The sequence below is a fragment of the Cavia porcellus genome, unplaced genomic scaffold (assembly GCF_034190915.1).
Source record: "Cavia porcellus strain 051 isolate PalLab524CR breed Dunkin Hartley unplaced genomic scaffold, mCavPor4.1 scaffold_12, whole genome shotgun sequence".
Lineage (NCBI taxonomy): Eukaryota > Metazoa > Chordata > Mammalia > Rodentia > Caviidae > Cavia > Cavia porcellus.
This window is the reverse complement of record NW_026947495.1, coordinates 65,992,052-66,018,460: the sequence shown is the minus strand read 5'-3', so window position 1 is coordinate 66,018,460 and position 26,409 is coordinate 65,992,052. Positions and strand designations below refer to the sequence as shown.

General features: G+C 37.8%; 1 protein-coding gene across 3 annotated transcripts in view; it reads left to right on the top strand.

Moving 5' to 3' along the window:
- Ccdc141 (coiled-coil domain containing 141) overlaps nt 1–26,409 on the top strand; it is a 224,298-nt gene that overhangs the window by 91,734 nt on the left and 106,155 nt on the right. The window lies entirely within an intron of this gene.

The following is a 26,409-nucleotide window of genomic DNA, read 5'->3' as shown; positions in this document are numbered from 1 at the left end:
ACACTGCTAGACCAGTGATTGAAAGTGGGCAAATGGTAGTTGATGGACTGGGAGGGGGCAGCAGATTGCATTTATTTAGACTTAAATCTTCTCATAGGGATTTTAACCCATTCTTGCTTTGTTTTGTGTTAGTTTCTTCATTCTGTTTGAACATTGGAATGTATTGTAGATGTTTAAAATGTTTGGTTTGTGTATTTAACTCATAGAGGAAAATTTTAAGGCTGTTGACCTGGTAAGGACTGCTCATTTTTGTAGTTCTTTAAAATTTTTCAGAATTATTTTATTGGCTTAGGAAGGTAATGTTTTCATTGACATTTGTGTTAATGTTCTATTGTGTGAATGAACAGTAGATTATTGGTTCCTAAAGATATCTTATTTGCTTCCATATCTGGGAAATTTTTAATAAGACTTATAAATATCATGTGAAAGCTTTTGTGTGTACATGGATTTTCGATTAATTGAGTAAATATCAAGGAGTGTAATTGCTGTATCACATGATAAGCATGTTCGGTTTTATTAAAATCTCAAACTCTTCCAAAGCAGCTGTTCTGTTTTATATTTCTACTTGCAGTGGATGAGATTTACTTCTGTCCCACATTTTTGCTGGTATGTGATACTGTGTTCTGGATTTTGGTCATTCTAACACATGTGTAGTGGTATGTTACTGTTGAATATAGATCGCCTAGATATTATCCTTGTTAACATATCTTTTAGTACCTCTGGCTTATTTTTTAATGATGCTGTTTGTTTTCTTGTTGAGTAGAAATAATCTGTGAGTAAATTTTTATCCCAAGTGACTCACTGAAAATTTCACAACTATAAAAAAAAAGAAAGTTAATACTTCAACTGAAAGATTATAAATGTTTGGAAATGACCTTTCAGTTATTCTACACAGCATCTTAGAGGCACACATCATTAGAATCATGTTCTTTTCATCATTTAAAAGTTTATTATAAACATACTTCTGTTGATCTACTACCTTTTAGGAGAAAAATACTCCATTATATGATTAAATTCAAGTTGGAGAACTAAACATTTTATTATACCTTCTTTGTAAGCTTTATGAATAGCCAAATAACTATTATTTTTAAAGATACTAATCCTTTATGAACTCCTTCTTGTTCCAAATAAGTTTTTTAGGGTTTGAACTACTCAGAATGTCATACAAAAGCTGAATATTGCCTTGTGCACCCAGTGGTTTTCTTTTTTGTCTTTTTATTGGTACCGGGGATCGAACTCATGACTGCCTGCTTACAAGGCAGGCGCTTATGCCACTGAGCTAAATCCCCAGCCCCAAACTCCAGTGGTTTTCAAGTTAAACTGTATTTGAAAACTGAGGCAGAGAATCCCATTTTTCTATAGCATTATTGATCATAAATTTATTTTTAAAAATAAATATTAGTTTTTATTAACTGAAAGTTTCTCTTTATTTCTTCCTGTAAAACATTCTTTTTGATGCAAGATTTTTTTTTTCCAAATCATTGGAATCCCCATCTCAGTATCATCTTTGGGAATTACCAAAATATCAAACAGCTGTTTATATTGGATCAACAAAACAGAGAAAAATATTCAAACATAATTTGGTTTTTTTTGGGGTTTTTTTTTTTTATTTAAGGAGAAAAGAAAAAAAAAGTGAAAGGGTACAAGTTATACAGATTTACAGAAGAAAAAAATGAACAGTAGGAAATCACTAGTTAATGGATTACATATTGCCATCTTAGAAATAATTGTTCAAGTCACAAAATTAAAGCTTGTAGAGTGGACATTCCAACAATGATACTGCAAACAATTCTGTTCAATGATCCAATAAAACTCTGTGATATCATTTTCTATCTTATACACTTAAATATACATGCAGTTATATTGTTTAGAGCACTTTCTTTTCCTCTCTTTTGTACAATGACTATTACACATTTTGGGTTTCATTGCTCCCACGGTTCTTATTGCTTTTTTGGAAGAGAGTAAAACCAAATGTGACATAACAGAACAGAATCGGTCAAGTCAAAAGGGTGGACATAATAGATAATATAAAAACATAATGCAAGGTGATCAACAATGGTTACCATAATGCCTCCCACTATCTCTAATAGAATTGCCTATATCATTAGTTATAATACAATTGAACAAAATAGTAAAGAACAAAACTGACAAAACCAAAACATTGGAGACATTGTAGGTCTTCAAAAGTAGATAAAAGTCAACGAGAATGGGCGTTATAATGAATCTCATTATCTTCTCAGCTGATGCCTAAACTTTTGAACCTGATACTATCCATCAAAACAGAATAGGGGAACATCAGTCAAAAACAAGGTGGTGAGAGTAATACAGGGCTTCAAATCGAGATAATAGAAAGTCAAAGTGGGTTACTATATTATATCCTGCTATTTTTTTCCCTTTAATTAAACGGATAAAAATAAAAAAGTAAATAATGGAGTGGAGATTGAGAAAAAAGAGGGCATAACAGCGAAACAGCGCAGATCAAAACATAACCATTTAAGCAGAATAGTGTTTCACCACCAGATAATTCCGACCTAAAAGTAGTTACCATATTGACTCTTTCCTTGAAGTCCTTGAGTACAACTTCGTATACTGTAGCATTAAGTATATCAAAACAATGTAAAACCATTTAAGAGAATGACAGCATTACAGAGTATTTAGAATCGACTAACAGAAAATGAACAATGGTTTCTGTATAATCTCCTTGTCTTTAAAAGGTTTTTGCTTATACTATCATACATAATAAAATCCAATAAGATACAACCTGTTTAGACCATTGGAGACAGAAGAACAAAAGCTAGATGAGACTTCAAAACAAGATGATACTAAATCAGTATTACCTATTAAGATGTCATTTTCTCTAAAATAGCTGTTCCTATCATCCAATCTTCTCTGCCTCATTTCTGTTGAGCTCTTTTTCTGTCAGTAGCTGTCAGTTTGTCTTCTTCATTTTGTTCTCTGCTCCATTCGTTGTGGCCTCCCCGCCACTATTTCTGGGTTCTTTGTATTTTTCTTTTTTTAGAATATCCTGCAATACTTTCTGTAGGGTTGAATTGGTGGTTGCAAATTCCCCCTGTTCCTCTTTATCCTGGAAGCACCTTGTTTTTCCATCAATTTCCAGGGATAGTTGTGCAGGATATCTCAATCTTGGCTGGAGATTATTATCTTTCAAAGCTTGAATTATTTCCCCCCATGCTCTTCGTGATTTGATGGTTTGTGCAGAGAAATCTGCTGTAATTCTGATGGGTGTTCCCTTGTAAGTGGTCTGTTTCTTTTCTCTTACAGCTTTTAATATTCTGTTCTTGTATTGAATTTCTGGAATTTTTATTATTATATGCCTGGGTGTTTCTCTGTTAGGGTTGTAGGTAGCTGGGGTCCTGTATGCCTCGTACATCTGAGTATCTTTACCTTTTGCTAAATTAGGAAAATTCTCCTGGATTATTTCTGTGAGTAGCTTTTGTAGTTCATTTGTTTGTGTCCCTACTTCTTCTTTTATGTTCTTAATCCTTAAGTTATGGCTCCTCTTATCATCTTCTTGTCTTTGTATTATTGCTGTTTGTTTCTTTGTTATTTTTAAGAAGTTTTTCACTTCATTCTCCCATATTACAAGTCTGCCCTCCAGCTCAGATAGTCTGTCCTTAGTTTCTTTCAAGCTGTTATGCCAGTCTTGGATAGACTTCTTAATTTCTTGATAGTCCCTTTGAACCTGCTTCACGTACTCTATGCTTTCTCTGTTTTCTCCATCAAACAATTCTCCCCTCTTTTTCTGTTCTTCCATTCCACCATCTGTTTTTTCCTGGGTGGTACTTAGCATTTCTCTAACTATTCTGCATACTTCTAGCTTCAGGTCGTTGATAACTTCATTCCTGAATTGGTCTATGAGGCTCTCTATATGGCGCTTAATGTCTATTGGTGCGGTGTCCGCTATTGCCTGTTTCTCAGAATTGGGGGCCGAGGAGCCTTTCTTGTTGCTTCCCTTCCCCATATTCTCTGTTCCTTATAAAATGCAAGCTTACATAGGAGGCCCAGCTTCCTTGCCTGTCAGCCACAGCCTGATCAAATTGTGCTGGCTAGATGTTCCTGCCCACCGCTGCACACCAGGGAGTTACAGACTAGGCAGCCTACGTGGGAGTCACCCCTCCGGGCCACCGTCAGGCTCTGGGATCTGGGTTAGGCCAGCCTACCAAGTCCGCCCGCAGCGTCACGCAGGCCAGGCACTTTTCACCAATCCCGTCCGAGAGGGGAATGTGTGGCTGGAGTTGCCACCGCGCCCTGCTCTTACAGGACTGCCCGAGCCCAGAAAGTCCTCCGCTGGAGTCAAACTGTGGTAGAGTGTCAGTTTCTCTCACTCACCTCGCCACCAGTCAGTGTACGCCTCCTTGTCCGTCCGGTTTTCGACTCCGTTCGCAGACTCCCGTTCCCAGAGCTTCTACGCGTCTCTCCTTGCCAAGCTGCTGTGGAGGCAGCCAGCCGCCGAGCGGCGGGAAATCCAAACTGCGATTTCCAATGGCACGGGGTCCAGCCTCCACACCGAGTCTTTTCTGTTCCTATTTTAGCGCCAGGACTGCATTCCAAGTTGGTTTCTCTCAGCCCAGTTTGTTCCTGAGACAGCAGAGCATATCTCTACTGGCTCATGTCTCCTTAGTCCGCATCATTCCTGATTTCTGAGCCGAGCCTTTCAGAGAGCCTCCGGTAGTTGCTGTTATCTATCCGCCATGTTCTCCCGGAAGTCCAAACATAATTTGTTGATAAAGGGTCTTTAAAACATTTGCCATTAACCTGGGACATCTGGGTGGCAAGGTACAAATTATACAAGGAAGCAATGTCCCCATGTCACATAGGTGGCAGTAGCCCTATCCATGTAAATGCAGCTAAGAGAGCAGCACTACTCTGGAGTGACCTGGGTCTGCTTTCTTGAAGCATGAGGTTTGTGCATGTGGATGGGGAAGAGTAATTGGTTAGGTGAGGTTTTTGCATAATCAGACCGAATCAGGCAACAGCTGGCAGACTGGCTTGTCCATGACAAGTGTGAGAGATTCCAGTGACAATTTACATGGAAAGACTGAGAGTTGTCCCAGAGGCATGTTGTGCCTACAGCCTCTCCACTAGAAGCAATGAAAAGAATCCACAGTCATTGCAGGACAAATACTTCACAGGTCGGGACCTAGGAGAGATGTCTCACATGGTGAGACTTGGGCCTAGGAGTCTTCAAAACTATCCTTCAATAGAATGGGAAAAATTAGGGAAGGAGAAGAGATCAAACCAGGGTAGAAAGGACAGCGGATAAGAAGGGTGTGCAGTCAAAGTGCAATGCATGAAAAACTACTGTTTTGTACAATTAATATGAGTTAATAATTATAATACAATATTATCTTTCAGATCCCATAAAGCAGACAGTATCACATTGCAGTATGCTTAGTTTATTTAAAACAGCATGAGTGTAATAAACAACGTCCAGAGCCGACTTCAAGAAGCAGCACTGGCTGGCAAAAATAGCAACCTGTCTTTAAAGTAGAGGTGCCATCGTACTCATTCTGGGATCCCCAGTACCTAGGACAATGCCTGGAATAAAACAGGGTTTGACTAATGTCTGTTTATGAAGTATTTTTCTCTGTGAGTAAGAAAGAAAGTAGGAAACATTCTTTTATTGTCTTGTGACTCTCTGGTGACTTTAGATAATCACTTAGCTTTCTTTTACCCATTATCTTTTTAAAAAATTTTTGTCTGCAGAGTGGAGTTAGTCAAACTGTTTAATCCATCACAAATCTCAGGCTTAAACTTTATTTTATTATTTTCTACTTCATTCTCTATCTCTTTATATTCTCCACCTCACAGGTACCGCCACTTTAATGCGTTTACTGTATCTTTAGGTATACTCCATTCTGGTTTCTAAGGCACACAGAGTTATGTTTCCAATTTGCATCAGTGGCATTAAGTCATAGATTTCGTTGTGTTTCTTCCCACAACTCTTGGCATCTAGTCTGATTATTTCGTGGTTTTCATCACAGTAATTTCTACTTGCAGTGTAACTCTGGAAAGTCCCATTACCTAAGTATTGTTTCCTGCTCCCAGGTGTCATAACCTAGAAATGCCTCCTTCATTTCTGTAGCCTTCCTGACCCCTCACTCTCTTCTTTTTCTTACCGTGCTTCTGCCGTTCAGCCCTCTTGCCAAGTTCTCCACTTTCCAGCTGTTATGGTTTTCATGCCAATTCCTTGGCATCGATTCTTCTTCACAATTTCCCTCTGGATTGGCTACCTAGTGTGTCTCTGTATATCTTAGTTGCTGTCATTTTTCTGCTGAGATAGAACTGTTTCCTTGGGACATTACCACCTTTATCTGGTAAGGTATGGAGTGTACAAAAGCCAGTGCTTGAGACAAGTACTCCTGAGAGCAGAGAACTTCTGTTGGTGCAGGTGGGGCTTGACCAGTCTTAGTTTCCCCTCCCCCCTGTATTAATATGTAAACAAATACTTGCTTACTACAGTCTCCCCTTTGAGAAAGCACAAGCATTTCTTCTACACATTTCTACTTGTCTTCAGGAACAAATCTGTGCTTCTACAACTTCAGCCTTTGCTTCATTCAGGCCCATTGTGGAGGAATATTTGGATTAGTGCTTGTCAACTCTGGCTATACATGAGTCACCTGGAAATTTTTGACAAATTACCAACATCTGGATCTCATTCCTAGAGACTTCCTGTCCCCCACAGAAGTGTGTACTTTTGGAGGATCTCTAGATCCTGGTTTGTTGCAAGACTTATTTCCCTAGGTTGTACTCTGTCCAGCTCATGTGGCGGAGAGTTGCTGCAGGTGCCATAAGGTCGAGCTGCTTATCACTTTTACCATGCCAATGTGTTAGGCAGGAAGATTCCATTATGAGGTTTTTCTCCTCTTGCTTGTCCTGGACTAACATGACAATTTTCTGTCATGCAAAGATACAAAGTCATGCTTGCTTGGCAGCATGTATAATAAGATACAAAGTCAAGCACTGATCAGGCAAGTGGGAAGAGAATACATCATACCCAGCAAGTTCTTCCCAGCATCTGTGCTGTCCGCAGCATCTAACATCATCGCACACAGCCTTCCCCAGTGAAGGTGCTGGGAGCTAGAAATCTGACTCTCATTGTGTTAGCCTTTATAGAAAGGAAGAACTATGCAATCTGTGTGGTCTGGTGAAAAATGAAAATCTGAAGGCATTTCTTTAAACATTACTGAGAATTTCAGTGTAGTGAAAGCAGAGCATTAAATCAAGTACATAGTTCTTTTCAACACAAGGCCCTATGTGATTGTGCAGCTCAGCTGACTGTAAAGGTCATTCCACTTACAATGTTAGGCATGCTGGAGAGAGCTGGTGGCGTTTGATCCTTCGATATTGTTCTTAGCCATCTTTATTAACCTCTGGTTTTCTTAAAAAACACACACACACGAGAGAGAAAGAAAGAACGATTATGGTAGAGTGCTCATAATTCTCTGTTTTATTTCTATGTTTTCTCATACTCTACTGTAGAATGTCTTCTGGAAGTTGGCCATAATCTATAATGGGCTACAGCTATATGCACAAAAAATGTTCAAATCTTTACATCACTTACTGTTATAACCTTGGGTTCACTTGACCTCCCCTGAGCCTCACTTAGCTGACTTCAGAGGAGGAACCTTGACATTTCAAATGGACGTATTTGTGAGAGCATCACTTCTTAACTGTGGTACCCAGATGCTGTTTATTTTACCACGCATAAGAGAAAGTTTCAAATAGTTTTCATATGTGGTTCTTCAATAATCTTATTTCTCCTCGGAGAAGGAATCCAATTCTATATGTCCTTAAATAGGAAGCAGAATACAGCATGTTGAACTTTTCGTGGGTGCTGGTATGTAGAGAGGAATGGAAATGTTTCTTGCCAAGAAGTAAGGTGTTGAGCTGGGGATTTGTTATTGAAACTCATACAAGTAATCTGATACACAGGGAATGGTTATTTCTGTTACCCACAGCAACACTGAACAGTAGGGAGTTGGTCTTTACAGCTTGTTGGTCTATTCAGTAAGTTCTTTCTAAATACACTTCAAAAATATCTCTATCATTTTTTTTCTGGAGTACATTCATAACCAGAAGGAAAAAACTTTTATAGGTCTTAATAACCCTATCTCCTTATTTAGCATGTGTTTTAACAATTGAACTAAAGATTTTTTAAGCCAACCTTTGACCATGGGCCATTGTTTTAAGCTGCACTGAATACAAAGAATATTGTCCTTTTACACATTTAACAGATAAAAAATTAGCAGACATACATAATTATAAACCATCCTTTGGTCAAGGACTTCAATTCAGTGCTCTTAAATTGCATGATAAATAAACTTGATATTCCAAGGCTTAAATTTAGCCTTTGGAGTTTAGAATTCGTTGTAGGATGTATTGAAATCATGCATAAACAAATACTTGCTTACTGCAGTCTCTCCTTTGAGAAAGCATAAGCATTCCTTCTACACATGGGAAATCATGTTCATAGACCTGTCTTTGGGAACAAATCTGTACTTCTACAATTTCAGCCCTTGCTTCACTCAAGTCCCTTGTGGGTGGTACCAGGGAGTATTTGGCTTAGTGCTTCTCAACTCTGGCTACACACAAGAGTCACCTGGAGAATTCTAATAAATTATCAACATCAGCATCTCATTCTTAGAAACTCCTTGTAGTATTAGGGAACATGAGGCTTAAAAAGGAAAGAATCACTGTCAATCTTAAAGTTTACAAAAAGAAATCCAATTTTTCTGTTCCATCTGGAACATTGGAAGATCTAGCATCCTTGAACTCACCTTTCCACACAGACACGGAGAGCCCACGGCAGAGCCCAGTAAGACCTGTTTGCTTTAGAAATAGTCTTTGTGCTCTGGTTTGGTGCAGTCCCCATCCTTTCACATCCGTCTGTCTTTCTACCCATTCATATTTTATGCCTGAGTGTTGACAGCATTTGAGCTTGAGCCTTGCTAAAGAATGAAATATATTCCATGTGAGAGAGTAGTTTCAGTGAATTTGCACTTTAGATTACTTTGGGAACACGTGGATGATAGTAGTGACACAGGGTGAGAGTGAAGAAAGGAAAATCACTCTGGAAAATGCTGCTGTTAGAAGGTGAGTGAGTTTAGAGGCAGGTACATTCTCTTTTTGAGGTTATTAATGTTCATTTTTGAGGCTTATAGGAGACTGATAGCTTGGCTATGCAGGTGCAGCTTTCAGACAGTAGCAGCTGCTGAGAGTTGTTAGAAATACAGAATTTCGGATTTCCTTTTAAACCTAGAAAGCAAGAATCTGTGTATTAACACTTTCCCCAGAAAGATTTGTATTTGCACTAAAATGTAAGGGAAGCTTAGAGGTTTTCCCAGGGACTTCACGTGTGCCCATGTTTTTAGTTTTCACAGCTGATTATGCATTGTTTGTAAAGCCCTTCATTAAAAATAACCTCCAAAGTTCTGAGAGAGAAGAAAAAAAAATAGTGTATAGAAACATCATCTTCAGTGTTTTAAAACAGTGACATTCACATTTCTCACATTCAAGACTAAAACCATCTTCTGTGATTCATCATCTAATCTGATTTTCCAAGTCATTGGAAATATTTTCCAGTTGTTGCTGAATGGTTTTATAAATTGGATTTGTGATCTTGGCCCCAAGCTCCTTCAAATAGTATTACTTAAAGATCTTTTAAAAATACAACAACCTAAATCCCATGAAAATTTTATTCAAAAACAAAAGTCGTTTAAAGTCACAACATATTTATAAGTATGGGAAAAGGAAGTAAACTTGCAGAATTTCAAAAACTGAAATTGAAATTTAAATGGATAATTATCAACAATAGAGCTAGTAAAAGCAATTCTTAAAGTACATTTATTGTATTATATTTCTGATTACATAGTACCTTCTCATCTTGGAAAAATTGTATGTGTATCCTGAGTTTTGTTTATCATCAATTGATAACTGGACTGTTTTCATCATTTGTTTATTCTGAGTAGTACTACTATGAGTATTCTCATGTTTTTGTTTCAATACCAGTTTTCAATTCTTTTGAGTAAATATATAATAATGGAATTGCCCAATTATACCATATTTCTATGTTTAACTCACTGAGGAATCATCATGCTGTATGCCATAGCAGTGTTACCATTCTGTACTCCCCAGTTTCTGCAATATCTTCAACACCTTTGTTTATTTTGTTTTATAGCCGTCTTAGTGTGCATGTGTGTGACATGCTAGCTCATTGTGGTTTTTATTTGCATTTCCCTAGTACCTAAAGATATTGAACAATTTTGCATGTGCTTGATGGTTATTTGTGTACCTTCGCTTGAGGAATGTTTATTTAAGCCTTCTGCCCACAGAATCCTTTGATTAACAGCCATTTTTAAATTTGATAAACACTAAATTATTTTAAACTTTTTTGCTTTTGTTTTTAGTATCTGAGAAACCACTGCCAAATCCAGGTCACAGATATTCAGCCGTTTCCTTTCCAGAATCTGTGGTTTTGCTTCTTTTATTTAGATTTTCAGAATTTTGAGTTAATTTTTGTGTATGGTATGATAGATGGGTTGAATTTCATTCTCTCATATATGGATAGCCAAGTATCCCTCCACAATTTGCTGAAAAATTACTTTTTCCCTTAAATAATCTTGGCATCTTTATCAAAAATTAATCGGTCACAGATATATGGGGTTTACTTTTGGATACTGACCTCTATTCCATTGATATACATGTCTTTTTATGGTAGTATGCTAGGCTATTTTAGTTAGTGTAGCTTTGCAGTAAGGTTTGAAATGCGTGAATTCTTATTTTTCAAGACTGTTTTGACTATTCAGGTGCTCTTGTAATTCCACATGAATATTAAGATCGGTTATTCTGCTTCTTCACAAAAGGCCCTTGAGATTCTGATACATATTGTACTATATCTATGGATGATTTTGGAAAGTACTGCTATTCGAACAATATTTAATTCTCTAATCTATGAGAACATGATAGCTTTCCATTTATTTAGGTTTACTTTTTTTAATAATAATTTTCAATGTGTGAGTCTTACATCTCCTTTGTTAAATTTATTCCTAAGTATTTTATTCTTTTTAGTGCTGAAAATGAAATTGTTACTTGATTTTTCAGACTCTTTATTTTAATTTTCAGATTGCTTATTACTGATCTATAAAAACTGGCTTTTGTTTGAGTGTTCTCGGACTCTGCAGTGCCTTTGATTTATTAGCTCTAAGGTGTCATACACTGCAACTCTTTTAGCTTTCATAGCTTGTTTAGTATTTGACTGTATTTCCTACATGTAAGATCATGTCGTCTGGAAATTTCCCCTTCTGTATTCTTCACTCCCTTGCTCATCTGTCTACCGAAAAGGTCACTGTTTCAGTGTATCGCAGACCAAAGTCTCTTAAGCTATAGCATACTTCTGCTGGGAGACTGGAAAAGGCACACGCCCACAGTGCATCAGGTTTTGCTGAGGCCTGAGCATCTAAATTTCTAACAACTGCCTAGGAAATTATACTGCTGGTCTCTACACCACTCTGGGTGACAAAGTTATGAAGAACCACAAGATAGATAGAGTAGAGGTTAAATAGTAGAGTCAAAATCAGGGGTTATTTTTAGAACTTGGAATACTTAAGTTTGAATAAATCTTTGAGTCTCTTAAAATGTTGATATAATTGTTTAAGCTTAGTATTTAATTTCTTTATGTTGTTCGTATTTGATGTAGACCTCTTCTTCAGTAATTGAAGATCAAAGATATGTATTTAAAATTTTTGATTGTTTCTTGTGAAAATAGGACTATTCCTTAGAAGTAGCACTTCAATGAAATAATTAGTATAAAAAGAACTATTTGTAAGTTTCAGGAGTAGCTCACGAGGTATGACGGATATCCAGAGTTCATAGTTTTCTTAATATTTTCTAAGTATTTCACAAGCATTGTTGAATAGTTTTCTTTTCGTTACTGCACATATTAACCTGCATGAGGAAACTCGTTATTCTATTTCTATATTATCTCCAAATTCCTTCACTGAAGTGTATATTGTAGAATCACCATAAAATATATTGCAGCAGTAAATCAGCTCACATCGTATCTGATGACTACAAAGAAAATCTATAAAGTGAAACAGAGTCTGTTTCCTTTATAGTGTTGCTTCTAATTTTAAAAAAGGGAGTAGGTTTAAATCTGAGAATGTCTCAAGGCAGAAATTAACTGAATTCTCCAACCAGTAAGACACCTGCTTAGTATATTTCATGAAATTCCTCTGTCTTCATTTTAGTGAATAATTTGTTTTACTTCTCTGATTTTTAAATAAACTTCCCAATTAAAAGCAGATGTCATTTTTTTTCACAGAACATAAATTAGACACAATTTCATTACTAAGAGGCAAACTATGTATAAATGGTATTGAAGCTGACAATGAGCATCAGGAAAAAATCCACAAAATGATGGAATTTTCAGTGGGTGACCCTATTCTTGCCCGTGGGTTAATTTAAAGCCTAGTGAACCATGTACTTTAATTTTCAGGGAAAATTTGAATTCAGAAAGTTCCTGAGAAATATTTATGCTCATTTAGATAAAGGCTAAATTAAGAAAGCAAATAGGAAATATCATCCTCTCTAATCCGCAGGTTTAAAAATACCTGCTGTCACTTTGCTTATGGAGTCATTACCAACTTGTTATGTTTAAGTGCACAAACTTTTTTAGATCTGATTTTTATGAAATTTTTTTCATCCCCTTTACCTTCTTTTCCTCCTTGTCAGTCCTTATGTAAAAATTGTCACAAAGCATAACTTTTTTTTATTGTTACTCTTATTATAATGCATAGGGATATTGCTATCATAATGTAACAGTAATGGAGGCCCAGGAAACCATTCCTTGTAGCTTAACATGGTCATTCCCTGAATTACCACAGCCGGTTAATTCTATTTAAACATCAATTTCATGACCTATTCAGTACTCGCCTTAGACTTCTTTGACTTTCTTTATACCGAAGGCCTTTGTTTTCAGTGGTCCTTTAGCTCTCTAGTGCTTTGGCCTCTGTACTGTTTACATGGCCTCACCCCAAACCCTTCTCCTCACAGCCTCCTTTCCTTGTCTCTTGTCCCGGCTCAGCTCCCTAAGCCCTTAAGGCTGGACTGTAGTGAAAAGGGGTCACAGACAGGGAAAAGAGTAAAATAGGGCCTCCTTAAGCTGTGTTAAAGAAATTAATAGGAATTAAAGTCAGCTTTTGCCTCTGTGGTTAGATCAGAGCAATCAGAAAGACAAAGGCAAAGAGAGAGAGTGAAACCAGGCCTGAAAAGGCACCAGGTAACATAATTAACATAAGAATTTATGGGGAAGAGCTGATGGCAAAACACCGATGTAGCTAGAAACATGAAGAGACCAGGGTAACACCACCACCATCACATAAAATGCAAGGGACAAGGGAAGGCCACCGCTCTTATTTAGTATATAAAAGACACACACCTGTCTGTTTATAAACTTATGTCTGTTCTCACGTTTGGGTCAATATATCATTGCACCAGATACAGACTTTTCTTAATTTGGAACTCTAAGTTGCCCTTTCATGTGCTCCCTCCTCCCCACACTCACCTATCACAAAGGAGCAGGAAGCAATCCAAGGACGGAAAGGAAGGCAGGCAACAGTGCCCCAGGGTGGAAGACAGCCAGAGAGCCAATCGGATTGTTACACGTGCCAGGGCCTGCGTGGGGGAGGGGGAGGGGCACTAGTCCTAATAAAAGGACGCTGAGGGACAGATCTGCAGGAATTTACCTTTCTGCTGCCCGCTGCTCTTGGGAGTAGCTGTCTGTCTTCCCCTTTTGCCACCCTTTTCCAAGTAAATCAGCTCCCTTTATTTTAAATTCCACCTCTTTAACTCCTTACTACCTCTGAGAGTTTGTGCAGTTAGCTGCGTGTTGTAGCTGAGCAGCAGCACGTACAACGTCCCTCCAACTCCCGACACACAACAAGAGCATGAGGATTGTCATCAGTCAGTCACCTGGGCTTCTCTGTTTCTTCCTCAGTCTGAAAGATCATCGAGCAATTAGCGCTGGAGTCTGACTGAATAAAATTAAAATACAATTTATCTATTTTCAGTTGGTTTTACAAATTCCTTTATCACCTGTTAATTCCCATAATATTTCTCCAAACTCCATTATGCCTTTTTAAAATTCTCAGCCACTCATAGGAAGGCTTTGCCTCAAAATTAACCTTTAACCTCAGAGTTGTTTAATCTACAAAATGAAACCTCTTGCTTTTCTTCTCTGTGAACTCTTTATCTCTTGTCTTCCTCCGTCCCCCCTTTCTATAGTTTCCCCTCATTTCCAGTGAAGTCCTCATCCACCGCTCCAGAGCCCACTTTCTTATCTTCTTCACTGTGGCTCGCTCTTCATTCTTAACGTGACGTTTCTCTGTCACTTTCCATCCTACCTCCACCCTCTTCTGCCTGGATGGCTCCCACTTTGTTTGTTTTAAGCCTCAGTTCAGGCATCTCCTCTTATAGGAAAAATCTATTAATTCCTCATACTGTATTTCTCTCATGACTCAGAATCATCCTGTAGCAGAAAATGCCTCCCCAACAGTACACTTCGGTTGCCCAGGTGATGGTTCCTGTTGCAGTTCTGGTTGCTTCTGTCTCTTAGAAACAACTGGTCACTGTGATGCATAGCTGCTGACTGTGTGCATAGCTGGCCACTGTGGGACATATTGTAGGAACCAATCAAATGAGGCAAGTATGCTTCATCTGTACCCCTCACCTTTCAACCTCATGAAAGCCTCCCTACCCAGGCCTTTGGGGCCTGTCATTTTGAGGAACAATGGATTCCTTGTCAGTGTTCATCTAATGTTAAATAAATCTGCCTCCAAATCCTGGGTGTGTTGTGGTGGTTCTGCTCTCCTTTGCAGACCTCCACACCTTTCCCCAGTGCTCTGGCGTGGGCTGTCTTCTGCTTCATGGCTGCTTTTCTTCTCCTCTAACTACCTGTGAGCTCACCAGCCGGAATTCCTGTCTAGGATTACTATCTCCTAAGAGGGCTTCAGATTCTTCAAATCAGAAGTGTTTGCACTTTTCACTAAACACTTGTTTGGTTTTCCATTTGAGTTCATGGTGATCCCTTTTGTATTAGATAAGTGCTGAATAATGCTGAACATGCCTTTTAGCTTATTCCATTCTCAGGGCAGAAGAGTTACAAAGTGATCAGTCCCCTTTAATTGCTGATGCTTCACAGATTATTTGGTGTAGAATGAGAATCCTATGCATGTACTTAGATAACCCAAATGTTATTCCCTGAAAAAGGGAGATGAATTGAGGGAATTTTAAATGGATTTTTTTTCTTTTTTTTTTTAAATTTTATTTAAGGAGAAAAAAAAAAAGCAGAGAAAGGGTACAAGTTATACAGATTTACAGAGAAAAAAAATAAACAGTAGGAAATCACCAGCTAATGGATTACATATTGTCATCTTAGAAACAATTGTTCAAGTCACAAAATTAAAGCTTGTAAAGTGGACATTCCAACAATGATACTGCAAACAGTTCTGTTCAATGATCCAATAAAACTCTATGATATCATTTTCTATCTTATACACTTAAATATGCATGCAGTTAGATAGTTTAGAGCACTTTCTTTTCTTCTCTTTTGTACAGTGACTATTACATTTTGGGTTTCATTGCTCCCACGGTTCTTATTACTTTTTTGGAAGAGAGTAAAACCAAATGTGACATAACAGAACAGAATCGGTCAAGTCAAAAGGGTGGACATAATAGATAATGTAAAAACATAATACAAGGTGATCAACAATGGTTACCATAATGCCTCCCGCTATCTCTAATAGAATTGCCTATATCATTAGTTATAGTAAAATTGAACAAAACAGTAAAGAACAAAACCGACAAAACCAAAACATTGGAGACATTGTAGGTCTTCAAAAGTAGATAAAAGTCAATGAGAATGGGCGTTATAATGAATCTCATTATCTTCACAGCTGATGCCTAAACTTTCGAACCTGATACTATCCAGCAAAACAGAATAGGGGAACATCAGTCAAAAACAAGCTGGTGAGAGTAATACAGGGCTTTAAATCGAGATAATGGAAAGTCAAAGTGGGTTACTATAATATATCCTGCTATTTTTATTTATTTTTCCTTTAATTAAAAGGATAAAAATAAAAAAGTAAATAATGGAGTGGAGATTGAGATAAAAGAGGGCATAACAGCAAATCAGCACAGATCAAAATGTAACCATTTAAGCAGAATAGTGTTTCACCACAAGATAATCCTGACATAAAAGTAGTTACCATATTGTCTCTTTCCTTGAAGTCCTTGAGTACAACTTCGTATATTGTAGCATTAAATATATCAAAACAGTGTAAAACCATTTAAGAGAATGAAAGCATTACAGAGTATTTAGAATCGACTAACAGAAAATGAACAATGGTTTCCGTATAATCTCCTTGTCTTTAAAAGGTTTTTGCTTATACTATCGTACATAATAAAATCCAATAAGATACAACCTATTTAGACCAATGGAGACAGAAGAACAAAAGCTTGATGAGACTTCAAAACAAGATACTAAATCAGTATTACCTATTAAGATGTCATTTTCTCTAAAATAGCTGTTCCTATCATCCAATCTTCTCTGCCTCATTTCTGTTGAGCTCTTTTTCTGTCAGTAGCTGTCAGTTTGTCTTCTTCATTTTGTTCTCTGCTCCATTCGTTGTGGCCTCCCCACCACTATTTCTGGATTCTTTGTATTTGTCTTTTTTTAGAATATCCTGCAATACTCTCTGTAGAGTTGAATTGGTGGTTGCAAATTCCCCCAGTTCCTCTTTATCCTGGAAGCACCTTGTTTTTCCATCAATTTCCAGGGACAGTTGTGCAGGATATCTCAATCTTGGCTGGAGATTATTATCTTTCAAAGCTTGAATTATTTCCCCCCACGCTCTTCATGATTTGATGGTTTGTGCAGAGAAATCTGCTGTAATTCTGATAGGTGTTCCCTTGTAAGTGGTCTGCTTCTTGTCTCTGACAGTTTTTAATATTCTGTTCTTGTATTGAATTTCTGGAATTTTTATTATTATATGCCTGGGTGTTGCTCTGTTTGGGTTGTAGGTAGCTGGGGTCCTGTATGCCTCATACATCTGAGTATCTTTACCTTTTGCTAAATTAGGAAAATTCTCCTGGATTATTTCTGTGAATAGCTTTTGTAGTTCATTTGTTTGTGTCCCTACTTCTTCTTTTATGTTCTTAATCCTTAAGTTATGGATCCTCTTATCATCTTCTTGTCTTTGTATTATTGCTGTTTGTTTCTTTGTTATTTTTAAGAAATTTTTCATTTCATTCTCCCATATTACAAATCTGCCCTCCAGTTCAGATAGTCTGTCCTTAGTTTCTTTCAAGCTGTTATGCCAGTCTTCGATAGACTTCTTAGTTTCTTGATAGTCCCTTTGAACCTGCTTCATGTATTCTATGATTTCTCTGTTTTCTCCATCAAACAATTCTCCCCTCTTTTTCTGTTCTTCCATTCCACCATCTGTTTTTTCTTGGGTGGTGCTTAGCATTTCTCTAACTATTCTGCATACTTCTAGCTTCAGGTCGTTGATAACTTCATTCCTGAATTGGTCTATGAGGCTCTCTATATGGTGCTTTATGTCTATTGGTGCGGTGTCTGCTATTGCCTGTTTCTCAGAATTGGGGGCCGAGGAGCCTTTCTTGTTGCTGCCTCTTCCCATATTCTCTGTTCCTTATATATGTAAGCTTATATAGGAGACCCAGCTTCTCTCCCTGTCAGCCACAGCCTGATCGAATTGCGTCGGTTAGGTGTTCCTGCCCACCGCAGCGCACTAGGGAATTACGGACCAGGCAGCCTACGCAGAGCCCGCCCCTCCCGGCCACCGTCAGGCTCTGGGATCTGGGTTGGGCTAGCCTACTGGGTCCGCCAGCAGCGTCACGTAGGCCAGGCACTTTTCACCAATCCCGCCTGAGAGGGGGATGTGTGGCTGGAATCGCCACCGCGCCCTGCTCGCGCAGGACTGCCCCGGCCCAGAAAGTCCTCCGCTGGAGTCAAACTATGGTAGAGTGTCAGTTTCTCTCACTCACCTCACCACAAGTCAGTGCACGCCTCCCTGCCCATCCTGTTTTCAACTCCGTTCGCAGATTGCCGTTCTCAGAGCTTCCGTGCGTCTCTCTCCTTGCCGAGCCGATGTAGAGGCAGTCGCCACGCGGCGGGAAACCCAAATTGCGGCTTCCAATGGCGCGGGCTCCAGCCTCCACACTAAGGCCTTTCTGTTCCTGTTTTAACACCAGGATTGCATTCCAAGTTGGTTTCTCTCAGCCCAGTTCGTTCCTGAGTCAGCAGAGCATATCTCCACCTGCTTATGTCTCCTTACTCCGCACCCTTCCTGACTTCTGAGCCGAGCCTTTCAGAGAACCTCCGTAGTTGCTGTTATCTGTCCGCCATGTTCTCCCGGAAGTCATTTTAAATGAATTTTATTAAAAGACAAATGATTCCTTCCATACGACTTCCTTCCATTCCTTCCATAAAGACATGGTTTTCTCCTATAGTAGAATATATAACTATTAGGTATTTGGTTATATTTTTTTTACAAAGAATGTTAAAAATAACCGTATAGGGTAAAATTGGGAAACAAAAACTTGAACAGACTTGTATCTTCTCCCAGCTTTTGTAATTTGTTTGTTTTATTATCAATCTCCTTTTTAAACCAACGGCTCTTTTGTTGAAACAATAAAGGGAAGAAAGCACTAAGTAGAAAGCAGTTGCTGGGTTTCTTTCTTCTGAATCAGGACCTGGGAAACCCAGTGCTGCACTGGGCTGCATTATACTCACCATGGGTTGGTGTATTAATCATTCAAGGGGAGTACAGCCAAAGATTTTTCTGTCATTCTGTCTTCCAATCTACTCAATGCTTAATGAATGTATACAACTGACAATAAATTTTAGATTTAGAGCTAATGAAAGCAGTAATGTTATTTTGGTACTGGAATGTTATCTCACTTCTGGGGACCCCAACAGACTAGGTTCAGGCAGATGCCATAAGGTCCCATAAGACCCTCAAAGAGGAGAGCAATGGTGAAGGGCAGGAAAAGAACTTTCTTTGACCAACAGGGCCATACTAAAATGTACAGATGAAGAGGTCAAGATCTGTTTTCAGGAGAGCTGATGGAGACTTAATGGAAGAAGGAAACAAAGGCAAGGTTTGGTCTTTGCATAATTGAAGGGAGATTTGTGTATCTGGCCCCTGGGTCTGGTTAAGCTGTGGTCTGGTTATCAGTAGCTCAAGCCTGGCTCTGTGAGGTCGTAGGGAAGCATCATTGCTTGAGGAGGCAATTTTCTTCCTGTCATGATATGACAGCTCCTAGTGGGTGGGAACAGATTCAGTATCCACCATGAGGTAATTGCTTTTGCTAAGGAGGTAACCTGAACATGTGGCGATCTGTGAGGCTTTGCTTTTTCTGGATCTGTGGTGGCTTCAGGTTTAGGACAATTGTAGAATTCTGAGTATCACTCCAAGAGGTACAGAACCAGATATTGTGAATCCTGGCAAGTGAATGTCCCTGCATACTCAGAAAATTATTTTGTCTTAGTGTCCTCCATCTGGAAGAAAGATGAGATTGATTAAGCATCTTGGGATATTCTGCATCAATGATTTCAAAATCTGACTAATTTTAAGTATTATTCCTTGTCTCTGACTTAAGATAAAGTGTTCCCAGTTTTTAAGACTACATAATTTCCATCCTACCACTAAAATTATAACTCAGTAGATATGGTGTTAGTCAGGAAATACGTGTTTTTAAAACATTTCTAGGAGATACAATCAGTCAAATTCAAGATCATTGCTCTAGTCTGTATCTGACATTCACTGTGTGTAAAACATAAACTCTTCCTCCTGTTAATTTAATCTACTTTATGTAGGGAAATCCCTATAATAATGGAATATTACCACTTGGTAATTTGTCCCCAGCTGTATATGTGTTGAGATCCTGACGATACTGCTGATAAGAGTCTCTAGAAAATGAAGAAACAAAGTCCTTTGAGGTCTTAATAAAAAACTAGGACCACATAGTTAGCCTGGGGCCCAATCTGTAGGCAAAATGTATTCAACGAAGTTATTTTGGCCACTCAGGCTTTTCTTAATTTTGACTAAAAATAGACCAATCTGCCTCTGGTTCTTACTTAATCAACTAAATAAGATGTGAATAAGAAGAACAAGAAATCTCAAGATTACAGCAAGGACAAGGCACTGGAGAAAAACAACAGAAGACCCAAATCTCAGGGAAATACTCCCTTCACCCTACATAGCTTCCCACATGATTAATTTCCATCTAAAATCTATGTTAAACTAAAAAAAAAAAAAAAAAAAAAAAGCATTTCTGCTCTAGTTGCAGTTTTGAAGGTTTGCTTGTGAGCCTATTTTGGCTTGAAACCTTTATTTCATCATTATCTGTTTCAATATTAGCAGCAAACACCCTGCTCTGTGCTCCTGAACCATAGCTCCACTCAGTGGCCAAAAGCTGAAGGGAATGAGGAAGTCGAGAAACTTCCAAGCCAGGGGTGGTGGTTGTTTGACTTTTTTTTTTTTTTTTGCAAAAGGAAAATAGCAGCAACTTATATTCAGAAATTAGTTTGGTGACATCTGTCATGTCTCTTGCAAACCATCAGTCTCAATACCATCAGACCATCACTAGGGTTAATTTATGGATAATATGACCAATAACCCCAAAAATGGCCGGTAACCACAGATTTAGGAGGGCCTAAAACCCAGCAATTTGAAGCACAGTCAGTCAGTCACTGGATTAACAGTGAGTCCCTAGAGAAGCAGCAGTGCATACCAGGTGATGGTGACAATCATTGCACGACAGGAAAGGAGAGCTCAAAAAGCAGATGATCTGCCTGAAGCTAGTTAACAAGTTCAAAATACCAAGTGTACTTCTGGGTCCAGATCTCTTTCTTTCTGACAAGCTCTCCCTGGCTCAGTAGCTATGATTCTCTGTCATAGACCTCAGGAGCACACTTCTTTCATTTCTAGGTGAGAAACAAAATCACAGTCGTTGCTGTCTGCAATCTGTGCTTTACTGGAAGGTAGGATGGTGAAGGCTTAGTTCGAAGGGCTGTGGGCTCTGAACTCTGCACACAGCAGAGAGAGGAGCGAGCAGCTTCTCTCTGAGATAACTCTTGTGTTTGTGTGGGGCAGCACAGAAAAGCACCCAGCGGGAGCACGGGGAGGGCTCAGTGCCATTCTTCAAAAGCATAAACAATTCTTTAAAGGAAAAAATATCTGCTCAAAGCAGACTTTGAAATATTCTCTGATTAAAATTGCCAGGTTTATGTTGTTTGTACCATCTGCTAATGCAATCATGTAAAATTCTATGATTTTTATGTCAGTGAGTTAATTTTCCTAGTGCTAAACCAAATGGGACTGTAGATTTAGGGACTGAACAAGAAATGGGCTGCATCTAATGAGATGGCCTAGGAATCAGCCATGCTTTGGGGACTACACATGACACAACACACACTTCTGCCAGATCCAGTTTGGGCCAGTCCTCTCCACAACTGATTATTTCTTAGTTATTTACCAGTGCATTCCCTATTTCTTCTTCTCCATCTCCCCTCTTGTAAAAATCATATTCGGCAGTCAAGCTTATAATGAAAAATTATCAACATGGTGTTGGAGCCTTAAATTGCCTCAACTCTAGGGGGTGAAATTTTCGTGTGAATAAAAGCTTACTAGACATGCTGTGCTTTTTTTTTCAAATCACGGTAGCTAACATTTTTACGTTTTGAACCTACTTACTGGATAATTTTTATGCCAATCCATAACTTTATTTGAAGAGCTAAACTAGGACTCTAACAGAAAAAAATAAAATGAAAAAAGAAATAAATCCTTTTTGCCTTCTTGTCCATCAGCATTAATCCTCTTAAAAGTAACCTTTCAATCAAGGGCTTCAAGAAAAGCTCAATTTCTTTAGCAGATGGAATCCTTAAAGGTACAATTTAAAAGGGTTACAACTGAGAGTGATAAATGAAAATAATGGGGTCACCTATGGAGGAACCCTAGGCCCTGAAACACGCGGTGGTGGATGTCTTTATCGGGTCACAGATATTCACACATCTCTATCAAGTTGGAAAGTCAAGGAAGGGCAGGCTGTGGCTTTCCACTGATGGGGACAAGTACTGGAAATATTTTACTGCCAAGTGACTGAAATGCTGCTAGACGTTTAGCACTTAGCAGGTAGCAGGAATGGCTCAGAGCGAACAAATTAAGATGTTCTCCATTGGGTTCTTCTAGACTTGACAAGGGTGATGACTGTATTTTTAAATAGTATGATGGATTCAGATGATTCTGGAAGGGCTTATCTTAAAAATAAGAGTTCAAGTGTCTTTACGAAAAATAGTTGGGGAAATATATTATCAGAATGCTATCAAAATGCATCAAAAACTGCCTAATGATTGCCCAAAGAAAAACAGAACCAATTTTCTGAGAAGACTGAATAAAAATATTGAATAGGTCTAGTTTCATTCAATACCCACAGAGTTAATGTGAAAATGTAATTAAGAAGACTGTGGGTAGAGAGGAGAAAAGATAAAGGGCACCAAATGGTCCTTTACAGTTTCTTTGGAAGGTCATAGCCTAGTTTTTATAGTACAATATGAAATGCAAGGTTATATTGGGTTTTCAAAGACTTGGCTCTATCCCAGAGTCTCTCTCTAATGTTTGCAAAATTTGTATTAGAGGAAGAATTGTGTAGACTGTAAGGGAACAGTATTTCTATATTTATTTAAAGAGAAGAGCTTTTCAAAATTAACAATGGTTGTTGCATATTATTGTCTTCGAAGCAGTTGCTCAGATTATCATACAGACATGCAAAATTGATCAAACAATATAAGAGCTAACTGTCCCTTTCAATGAACTAATACAATGAGTAGTACAATTATCTTAGCTGTCATCTATATCTATGTCTATGTCTCTATCTCTATCTCTATCTCTATCTCTATCTCTATCTCTAACTATGTATTTGTTTTTCTTTTCCTTGTCTCATTTCCCCGCATCCCAGTTGCTGTTTCCTTTTGAGCAGTTTCTTTCCCTTTCACAATGTACCTCAATTTGGATCTTATTTATTCTTTCAGCTTCTTACAGTAGGGAGACAATACTGTGTTTATACATGCAAGTCTGATTTATTTCACTTATGAGTATCATCTTTAGTTGCATCCATGTACCTATAAAAGTCTTGAGTTTATCTTTTATAGCTGAGTAGTACTTTTATTTTGGCCTAATTGTAAGCAAAATTAAGTAAGAATTGGGGCTGTAAGTTTTCAATTATATCTATAATAGCATTGCGTTCATTGTGAAATAGCAAGGCTTCTGGTTTCAGATCTGAAAATTCAAGAGTCATGCATGACTTTATCGTCTCCAAGGCCTTATCGGGACCATATGGAAGTTTTGCCGGGGTGATTCTAAATTAATACGGTAAATCTTTCTGTAGTAGAAGAAACAACATATTGTCTTCCATTAATGTTTAAATCAAGAATGAATCCCCCCCCCAAAACTCTCACGTGCTCAGAGATGGGGCTTTGGCAGGTGATCGGATCTTTTTTTTTTTTTTAAAATTTTATTTAAGAGGAAAAAGAGAAAAACACAAAACAAAACAAAGCGGTGTAAGGTTACACATAATACAGAACTACAAAAAAAAAAAAAAACATAACAGTAAGAAATCACCTGTTAATAGATTACATATTATCATCTTGGAAATAGTTGCTCAAATCACAGTATCAAAGAATACAAAGTGGACATTCAAACAGAGAGACTGCAAACAGCTGTGTTCAGTGATCCAAAAACATTAATATAGTCAGCTATTTAACACCCCTAAACACACTTGCTGTTATATCCGTTAGAGCTCTTTTTTTTTTTCCTCCCTCTCTTTTTTACAACAAAATTTACACATTTTGGATTTTATTACTCCTTAGTTCTTATTACTTTTTTGGGGGGGAGAGAATAAAGTCAAATATGGCAAAACAAAGCTGTCAGTCAAAACCAAGGATAGACATAGCACATGATGTAGAACAGAGTACAAGGTTATCAACAATGGTTATCAACGTTGTCTCTTGTTTCCTTAAAAAGAATTGTCTATCTCATTAGATATTATAAAGTTGGACAAAACAGTAGAGAACAAGACCAATAAAACTGAGGCATTGTAAACATTACAGGACTTCTAAAGGAGACAATAGTCAAACCAGAATGGGCATCTTAGTGAATCTTATTGCCTTCAAAGTAGTTGCCTATACCCTCAAACTTGATACTATCGCACAGAATGGAACAGAGTCTAATCAGTCAAAACAAGATTGTGGGAGTATTACATGACTTCAAAACAAGTTAATAGGAAATCAAAAAGAGTTACTATTATATATCCTAATTTTTAAAATTTTTCCCCTTAATTAAAATAAACATAAGAAATAACTAAATAATTTTTTGGGGGGCTGGAGATTTAGCTCAGCGGCATAAGCGCCTGCCTTGTAAGCTGGCAGTTGTGAGTTCGATACCCGGTACCGATAAAAAGGAAAAAGACAAAAAAAAAAAAAAAAAAAAACAAAAAAAAAAAACCAAAAAAAAAAAAAAATAATTTTTTTAAAGAATAAGGGAGAGATTGAGTTAAAACAGGACATAACAATATAACAATAGAGGTCAAAGCATGACTGTTTCAGCAACCTTGTGCTTCATCACCAAATAACCCGATTTAATAGTAGTTACCATAGTGTCTGTCTTTTTCCTTGAAATATTTGGATAAAACTTCATATACTATAGCTTCAAATATTTCCATATCAAGAAGCCCAGAATAAAGACTTTCTAATTAATAAGTGAAAATTTTATAAGGCTTCAAGGCCACATAATGGGGAATCATTATTACCACATATTTTTATATATTTGAATCATTACTTACATTAGGGAAACTATTCGGTATTCATACATGCGAGATTGATTTATTTCACTTATGAGTATGGTCTCAAGCTGCGCCCATTTATTGATAAATATCTCAATGTGATCCTTCTTTATAGCTGAATAATACTCCATTGTATAGAAATACCACAACTTTTTTATCCATTCCTCAGTTGATGGACACTTGGGTTGTTTCCAAGATCTGGCGATTACAAATTGTGCTGCTATAAACATAGGTGCACATATATCACTGTGGTATGATGCTTTCAGTTCTTCTGGGAATATGCCTAGAAGTGGAATAGCTGGAATAAATGGGATTTCCAATCCCAACTTTTTGAGAAATCTCCAGACAGATCTCCACAAAGGCTGTACCAGTCTACACTCCCACCAGCAGTGCAGGAGAGTTCCTTTTTCCCCCTTTTCCCCACAGCCTCTCCAGCATTTGTTGATGGTTTTCTTGATCCTGACCATTCTTTCATGAGTGAGATGGTATCTCAGTGTGGTTTTAATTTGCATTTCTCTAATGACCAATGATGATGAGCATTTTTTCATGTATTTATTTGCCATTTGCATTTCTTCATCTGAGAATTGCGTATTCATCTCAGATGCCCATTTTTGGATTGGCTCTTTGAATTTCGGAGGTCTGAGTTTCTTTAATTCTTTATATGTTTTAGACAAGAGGCCCTTGTCTGAGAGAGAGTTCACTAAAATCTTTTCCCAGTTTGTGGGTTTTCTTTTCACTATGCTGGAGATTTCTTTTGACATGTAGAAACTTTTTAATAAGAAGTGGTCCCAGTTATTGATTCTGGGAAGTATTTCCCGTGCGGTTTGAGTCCTGTTCATGAATTTTCTACCTACTCCTATGTCTCCAAGGTTTCTACCCAATTTGTCTTCCAATAGATTTAGTGTTTCTGTTTTAATATTCAGATCTTTGACCCATTTAGATTTTAATTTAGTACATGGTGATAGACATGGGTCTAGCTTTAGTTTTTGGCAAATGGAGAGCCAGTTTTTCCAGCACCATTTATTAAAGAGACTGTCATTCTTCCAGTGAACCTGCTTGGCTCCTTTATCAAAGATAAGGTGGTTGAGTGTGTTTGTAGTTGTGGTTGTATCTTCTAATCTATTCCATTGATCTTCAGCTCTGTTTTGATTCCAATACCATGTTGATTTTACTACTGTTGCTTTGTAGTATAATTTCAAGTCAGGGATTGTGATGCCTTCTGCTTTGTCTTTGCTGCTTAGAATTGCCTTTGCGATTCTAGGTCTCTTCTGGTTCCAGATGAAATTTAGGAGTGATTTCTCTAGATCTATAAGGTATGTTGATGGTATTTCTATTGGGATTGCATTGAATCTGTATAACAGTTTTGGGAGAATGGCCATCTTCACAATGTTTGTTCTTCCTATCCATGAGCAAGGGATGTCTTTCCATTTTCTGAGATCATCTTTAATTTCCTTTTTCAGTGTATTA